Source organism: Mytilus trossulus, chromosome 10, assembly GCF_036588685.1.
Source record: "Mytilus trossulus isolate FHL-02 chromosome 10, PNRI_Mtr1.1.1.hap1, whole genome shotgun sequence".
NCBI lineage: Eukaryota > Metazoa > Mollusca > Bivalvia > Mytilida > Mytilidae > Mytilus > Mytilus trossulus.
In genome coordinates, this window is record NC_086382.1 from 53,777,631 (window position 1) to 53,786,437 (window position 8,807).

Genomic DNA, 8,807 nt, shown 5'->3' on the forward strand with positions numbered 1-8,807 from the left:
ATCATTAACATAGGCGATAAAATTGCAAAAGCCACGGTATTTAACTTTAAATTGCAACTACGGTGATACACAAGCAAGTAACAATTTAACTGAAATGCCGATGGGCCCAAAAAAATTGAAATTTTATTTTTGTAAAGGCTTTTATTTAGGGCATTACATATCGATGCTTTGCTTTTGCGCCAATTGGCATTTCATTTGCGTCATATAAATCTTTAATTTGCGCCAAAAACCATATTTCATTTGCTCCAAAAATAAAACTTTTCATTAATTTGCGCCAATAAAACAGGTAAATAAAGTTAAAAAGCTTTTTTTTTCTTGAGAAAACAATTTAAATACATTTTTTTGGCATAATAAAACATATTCCCCAGAATTCAGTCATCTTAAAATTATACAACAGGTATGTTAAAAACACAGTTCTGTTACTTTGAACATATCTAAAAAGTAGTAAAAAAAACCCAGTTGTATGCATTATACACTATTGTAAAGTTATAATTCTGTCCATTTCAGTTGTTATTCTGGCTTTGCAAGTTTTATGGGACACCTAAACGATTTTTGATATGATGCATATGATAAGCTATAATCGATATGTGTGATCATAAAAAAATACAGAATAATTTTTAAAGATTAGACCGTTGTTTTTCCCGTTTGAATGGTTTTACACTAGTGATTTTGGGGCAAAAAGTAAAATCACAAAAATACTGAACTTAGAGGAAAATCAATTCGGAAAGTCCATAATCACATGGAAAAATCTAATAACAAAACGCATCAAAAACGAATGGACCGGACCCTTCGAGACAATGGCGTCATTCAAAGAAGTAAAGGGCATGGCGTCATTTATTAAGACGAAAAAAGGGCATGGCGTCATTTATTAAGACGAAAAAAGGGCATGGCGTCATTTATTAAGACGAAAAAAGGGCATGGCCTCATTTAAAAATGGCATGACGTATATCCATGCTAAACATGCTTGGGGGAAATACTAGAATAAGTTCAGTGAAATTGGACGTCATACTAAACTAAATCTGGGTCGCTGCCAGTCCTGGTTGATGTTTCGTACCCGAGGGAACACCTGCCCAGTTATCAGCACTTCAAATTGGTGTTGAAATGAATATCAAGTATGTTTATAAACAACTGCATAAATTTTAACGGATAGTCAACTTCATGAAAATATTTATCTTTAGGTTTTTAACTCACACAATCTAGATGTTTCATATTTACAAAAGTTAATCTTTCTAGATTGAAAGTTAATGTGACAAGAACAGACGGTGGTCTCGAAAACTATAGAAAAATGGGTATACGTTGGAAATTGTCATATCCAAAGAACTATGGTAAACACTCAAAATATTTTGACCTGAAAGGTCTTTAGATTATATTTTTACGGGATTTTTATTGGATTTTCGATCAATATGCAGCAAAGATTATTTTTTTTCAATTTCAGTTACACAAGCTTCTAATACAATTATATAATGATTAACACATTGTGTTATTACACGAATGTTTCCAATAACACAGTTTAACATAAAATATATCTTAAATATACGATAGATGTTTTGAAATGACTCCTTAAAATCAAACACAAGGTATGTTAAAACTTCTTTAAAACACAGTTCTGTTACTTTGAACATATCAAAAAAGTAGTAAAATTGCAAGACAGTTGTATGTATTATACACTATAGTAAAGTTATAATTCTGTCCATATCAGTTGTTATTCTGGCTTTGCACGTTTAATGGAACACCTTAACGATATTTAAATTGATGAATATGATAAGCTTTATACCATATTTGTGATCGTACAAACATACAGACTTATTTCCTCTATTGGACTCTGAACTGACAATGTCCATTTATAAAGCATATATTTTTACATTTTAAAACTTTAAACCTCAGTTTTGTTTTAGAAATTAGTATGAACAATCATCCAGGAGAAATACTGTAAAAACAAATCTTATTCAAGATACAGCAAAGAATATTCAACTGTTCGGTCATATTTTATTTGATTTACCTGTGAAATGGCGCTTTTTTTTTTTATTTGACACAAATGAAATATAACATTGTTGCGCATATGAAGGATTGGACTTTTTAAAAATTGGCGCAAATGCAATGAGCCCTTCGAGACAATGGCGTCATCCAAAGAAAAGAATGGATCTGTATTTTCACCGACATTATTTTACTATTGATTATCTCGACCTTGAGCAAGAAGATTGAATTTTCTATTGTTCTCAGTCATCAGTTTAGCAACTGTTATAGAATATACATATTTTATATATAACTGAACTTTTCCTTAATTTTTTTTTATTGCAAAAACAATTCTATTATAAAAGAAAAAAAAATACGTTATGAATTTAATCCACCCGAAATGCTTTTCTGGATTCACCTTCATCAGGAACGGAAAAAGACGAATGTTTAAAAACTGCGGATGTATAAGAACCGAAACACTTGAAGAGCTATAAATTATAAATTAAAAACGTCCGAAGAGCTTTTATCTTGTTTATTTTCAGCAAGACCGCTCCAAAAAAATATTCAAAAGCCAAGGATGTATAAGAAATCAAACCGTTGGAAGCTATGGGACTAAAGTACCTAAACTAGTCAAATGTATGTAAAAAATAAATTGCTTGAGGGAGTTGAAAGCTGAGTTTCTTCATAATTTCAAAACTTATAAACATACATCTTTAGAACAGTTATAAAGGTACCAGGCTTATAATTGGATACGCCAGACACACATTTCGATTACACTAGACTCATCAGTTACGCTCATATAAAAATGTTCAGAAAGCCAAAACAAGTACAAAGTTGAAGAGCATTTTGTACCCAAAATTTAAAAAAAAATGTGTCAAAAAGAATTATTTGTCATAAATTATGTCAGTACCGAGATATTGGGTGCTGAGGTGAAGATACACCAGGTACTTACAATACACCAGCAGAAGTATTAACAAGCATTCTGTGAATATTGCATGCCAATACTTAGTCCCCTAACGTATACAAATTTATTGAATATAACTAGTCATGGTGTAAACTATATTAAAAACATCAAGTCATTATCTTCCCGCATGACGAAAAAGGGTGTGGAAAACAGATTATTAAAGTGAATTTGAGGACCCTAACTCTGCTCAAAATCATCAGACCAGAACAAATGGTAAACTTGAACTGTAAGTTATCATGATAAAACTATCTACCAATTGTCAAATCAATATCTTTAAGCATGACGAAAAAAAGTTTGGAAAACTGATTACCGTAGTGAATTTTCTCAAGGCTCATAACTCTGTGTAATACCCGTCAGACCGTAAAAATAATTAAACTTAATGCATGGCGAATAAAAGTGCGGAAATTGATTCGTTGAGTGAATTTTCTAGTTCAAGGACCATAATTCTCCATTAAATTATTTTATCGGAACGCAGTTCGAACTTGAACTGCAACTTGTCATGATAAAACAATATACCAAATATCAAATCAATATCTTCAAGTCTTGTTGTGCTAATGCAGCGTAAAGCAACCAACAATCAATCAATCAAGCATGAAGACAAAAGTGTCTAGAAAACTGATTGCCGGACTGGCGGAACGCGCGTCTAGATCTGGCGCATATGTAAAATGTCTATTCTGGTATCCATGATGAGTTTATGGACAGACAGACATACGGAGTGCAAACCATAAGTCTTCTTCAACTTCATCGGTTGTAGACTAAAAAGATGCGTAACTAAAATATGAATTGAGCGGGTCCCTAATCATTATGCATTTTAATGAGCCATTCTTTTGCATTGGCGACAAGTTTATTCAATTCCAAAATGAGATGTGTTAACAATAAGAACTTACTTGTATTATCATGAATTCATGACATAGATCCACCTTCATCAGATTTGACTTCGTCTAAATACTCAAGGCGTGCAACTAAAACATAAGTTATAGATAAACTCATCAAAGATGCCAGGACTAAATTTTGTTTATAGACAAATGTATAACTTAGGGGTTTCTTGTCGTAGAACACACTGAGAGGTGTCATGATGGATCGTAGCTATGTATTTCTTTAGGCACTTCTGACACACAGATATGTGTTATATGACAAAAAAAGTTCAAACCCCTAAACATGTGCATTTTAAACCTCTGAAATCATTATTTTCGGCAAAGATTAACATAATTTGAATTCTATCTATCTACCACACTAAATATTTATATTAGTGTTTTGGTAAATTACATTTAATTGCATTTGCGTGCACATTTTAACTGGTAAAATCAAGTAAGTACAGGTAGAATATACTTATTTATGTATTTTGTTATTATTTTTTAGCCGGATAAGTTCGTTTTATTTTTAACAAGCACTTCGACCTGAAAGTATAAACAGATAATATGTGAAAAAACATCAAATTTTAGGTTTAAAAGTACTAATTTTTACATGTCTTAATGTTTTTAATATTGAAATTTGATTGTTTAAGAAAATACAAAACAAAAAATAAGAGCACGAAGTTGGGATACATTTTCATAATACATAAATAATGAATATCCCATATACTACAGCGTGAACTAAATCCTTCGCATGAATGTGTTTAATCTTGCACGTTTCAAATGCGTTCTGAAAATGTTTGGCATTGTTTTATTCATCTCGCTTAATGTTCCTTTATTGACGAGATAAATTGACAAACACTTATTACAAAAATTTTAAAGATGCATCAACAAATTTCAGAAAAAATCCCACAAATAACTTTAAAGAATGTTTCTGCCTTAACAAAATGTACCCTTCTGTTGATGGAATCCAAAATATATGGAAATTTTATAAAACTGTAAGAATTTCTAATGCTTGTGATCGAATGAAATGAAATAATTGACAGTACTACATACTTATACTTAAATGAGAAATTAACTTTATACCACAGTAGATGTCGAACCCTGAACAGTCTGGGCAGGTATAAACACCCAATTGAAGCTTGACATGACCAGAATATTTGAATTGTGATTTATTATGTGAATCATTCTAAAATATGTGACGCAGCATAGCTTTCTGAAACAGAATAATTTCTTTAACGTCTAGTTTATACGATGGGCGGGTCTTATAAATACAAAAATCTGTTGTGCTCTTTATTGTCAGATGACCCGACAATGTGGGCTTGTAACAATGTGTAAGCTCCTCCTACTCTGTATCAAAATGGCAAACATGTCGCATTACCAGTCATCGCATCTGAATATTTCAACAGGTAAATACTATTAAAACTTGATATATGCTAAGACCGTACACGTGAAGAAAAATATGGGTCTTATTTAGCATGAAACGCTGTTTTACATCTTTCTATTATCATGATTATAGAAAATGTGTCAAAACAGTTTTGGTAAATAACAAACTGATGTTCCATCCAAAAAAATTTATATAAATTTGCAGTAAATATTTTCAATTTATTTCAATTCAATAGTAGAGCCCAGGTGGTCTTGATATAACGCTCACGATATCACAGAAGCGAGGGAAGAACACAACAATTTTTGAAAGCAAATTTACAGATCTAACAATGTTGGGTTGATGTTTAGACGAGTTGTATATATATATGTAGAGCCCAGGTGGTCGTGTGGTCTAGCGGGACGGCTGCAGTGCAGGCGATTTGATGTCACGATATCACAGTAGCATATGGGTTCGAATCCCGGCGAGGGAAGAACCAAAAATTTGCGAAAGCAAATTTACAGATCTAACATTGTTGGGTTGATGTTTAGACGAGTTGTATACATATAAATAATATATAACTCATCTAAACATCAACCCAACAATGTAAGATCTGTAAACCCCAACAATGTTAGATCTCTAAATTTACAGATTTTACATTATTGGGTTGATGTTTAGACGAGTTAACTTGTATATATACATTATGTTCACAGCCATGTATCACCATCACTGCTTGTGATCCGATGGATAAAGGCAGCATTGCATAATTATGTATTTCAATTCAAAATTTGAAGTAATGTTAACAAAGATTAATTTTGTTTTTGTTTTTCAATAAATATATATATTCAGATATTCAGATATTTACATTGAGATGGCCCAATCATGCCTAAAAATAAAAGTTGGAAATATTATTCTAATAATAGTTTTATTGGAAAATCCAGTCTATTCATGAATCTTTGTAATGCAAACGAAATATATATACAGACGCGAGAGGTGAGATATATCTATTTTGGTTGTTTGTTTCTAACTACTGTCGACTTACTATAATTCTTTATTTTGACAAACGCTCCTTACTGTTTTCGAGCATAAATAACTTGTAAATAACCATCAGATTTTTACGTTCGTTTGGAATATTATTCACAATCTGCTGATATTACCCTGTGATACTTGTCAATATTATCCTCGTCGTCCTTGACGATGAGTTATGTCAAGGAACCTAGTTGAAAGGCATTTAAATATATAAAAAAAGCTATTCACTTCATGCATAAAATATGCAGTTAATTTTCTTTGCACAAGAAAGACAAGGATGCTGTCAGTTTTGAACTGGCGTTGTCAGCTTATTTCTGATATATATGAGGTTGACTGGTTTCTTTTGCCCCTCTATCGTGAATATTTGTATCAATTACTTTAATAACATAATTATAGTTTAAATTGAAGAAATGTAGATTTGTATATGTTTTAGCAAATCTGTTATATAATTATATATCTTTAAGTGGTCCAGAGGTGTGGAAATCAATATCAAGTTATTTGAAAAAAAATAAAAACTACATCTTCAACCAAAATATTTGAATTCAGTTTTCTATATTTTTCTGTATTTGTCAAGGAAAAAACATAATGTTTATAAATATACATTATTGTTTCTTTTTCTTTTCTTTTCATTGTAGTCATAGATTTAATTGTATTTTAAAAATCATTGTAATCTGTTTTATGATAGTAATAACTATATTTTGTATTAATGAAAACAAAAATGAAGAAAGAAGCTAATTATATAAAGAGACATCAATTGTGGAATTGCACATACAGTGGAGAAACAAAGGGACCGTTTATATTATAACACATATTGTAATTGCTTATGTTATTCTAATTTCAAAGACAAAGGTCTATTCATACACAAATGTAGAAAAAATAAATAAATTGGGAAACCCTCAATTAATAGGAACCGTTCTTTCAGATAAAAATAGGAAATCTATACGATTGGTCGCTATTATTAGAAATGTCAAATATAAGTTAATATTTACATCTGAAAAACAATTTCTATCAAAAGTACCGAATTCACAGATTATTACACGAGCTTTATTATCTTTTATGCTAAGTTGTACTTATGCAATGTGGAAAAAAAATATTAGGAATATAAATGTTATGCATACGATAGTCAAAACTAGAGAAAACTTACCACTTAATGGTAATGTTTACAAACATTACGTAGAATTCTAATAAGGAAGTAAAGTTTTCTGCGGAACTGAAAAGTCCCACACAATTTGCCTTAAACATCTAGTTGTTAACTTGTTATATTTGAGATGAGGGTAATTGGTTATTGTTAGATAAAACTCTTAAATAACAAATTTAAAATAACATAAATGTTAACGATTTTTCTGCACCATATGCTCAACTGATACTGACATTTGAAATGTCAGGGGTCGTCTCAAAACTTGTAAAGATTGTCTATGAAATAGGTATGAGAAATCCTATTTGCCTTTTCCAAATGCCTTATATTTAAAAGAAAGTGTTCTTCCAAAAACGAAATTCAAAAAATCATCTAGTGTACATGTCTACTCTAGATGTATGTGAAAATTAGATTATTTTCCCAAAGAAACGACTGATTAGTCTTTTTTATAACCAATAGCCATATAGTAATTGCGAAATTAATTATAGAGTAGATAACATAAAAAAAAGATTATGTCCTCTCGCTGACAAAAGGGATAGAAGATGAATTTATGGTTTAAAATGTAAAAATTTAGGAAATGGAAAGTAAAGTCATATCTTTCACCAAAACGTCTAATAATTTTTTGTGTATATTTATGTTTTTACTTAATGCGTATGAAGTTATTGTTATGGGAGTTATGATCTGTAAAGTACTAAGAAATAAACTAACGGACAAGAAAAACACAAATCAATTACAAACTAGTATCTCAATTGTTTGTAAAACAATTGAAAGGTCTTTCCTGTGAAAGTGATGTTTTCGTAATGTTCTTTGTACGACCTTTCGTTCGATATACGACAAGCATACCTTCTGTAACTTTTCGCTTTTTACACTTTATGACCTCATCCTCCTACATTTTTTAGATCGGATGTATGATATATGTAACACAGGGTAGATGAGCTTTCATTTGATATGCGACAACGCCATGTTTTAAAAAGTTTGATTTTTGCACTTAATAACCTCATCCAACCAATTTTTGGAGGTTGGGAATTTGATATTTCAAATGTATACATCATGACCTTTCATTTGATATACAACAACCCTATCGTAAAAGAAAATTTATTTTTTGCACTCAATGACCCCATCCAACCAATTTTTGGGGGACGTCAATTTGAAATTTGAAATGTACGCTTTATGTTCTTTCATTTGATATGCGACAACCTTACCATCTGAGAAATTTGAATGTTTGCACTAAATGACCCCACCCGTCCCCCTGGGATGAAAAGGGGGTTTAAAATTTTCATTTTTAAGTAGAGTTTATTAAGACCTTCAATTTGATATATCAGATGACCCCATTTGACAAAGTGCAAATAATGATGCAATATCAACTATATAAATAGAAGTTATGAAACTTACAAAGTCAATGCAAAACATGAAAATTTCAAATTGATTTTTTGGTGTTTTTTTCCATGGAATGTTTTTGGTATTTGGTCAAACATATAACTATGTCAACCTCTTCAATTTCTAAAACATTTT

The 8,807-nt window shown here is 30.9% G+C and overlaps 1 protein-coding gene across 1 annotated transcript in view; it reads right to left on the reverse strand.

Moving 5' to 3' along the window:
- LOC134687634 (uncharacterized) overlaps window positions 1-7,382 on the reverse strand; it is a 131,129-nt gene extending 123,747 nt beyond the window's left edge. Inside the window, exons 1-2 of the mRNA XM_063548079.1 lie at window positions 7,305-7,382; window positions 3,805-3,879 (exon numbers count right to left, since the gene is read on the reverse strand). The gene's annotated coding sequence lies outside the window, so the exon portion shown is untranslated. The remainder of the gene's footprint in view (window positions 1-3,804; window positions 3,880-7,304) is intronic.
- Window positions 7,383-8,807: the final 1,425 nt, after the last annotated feature.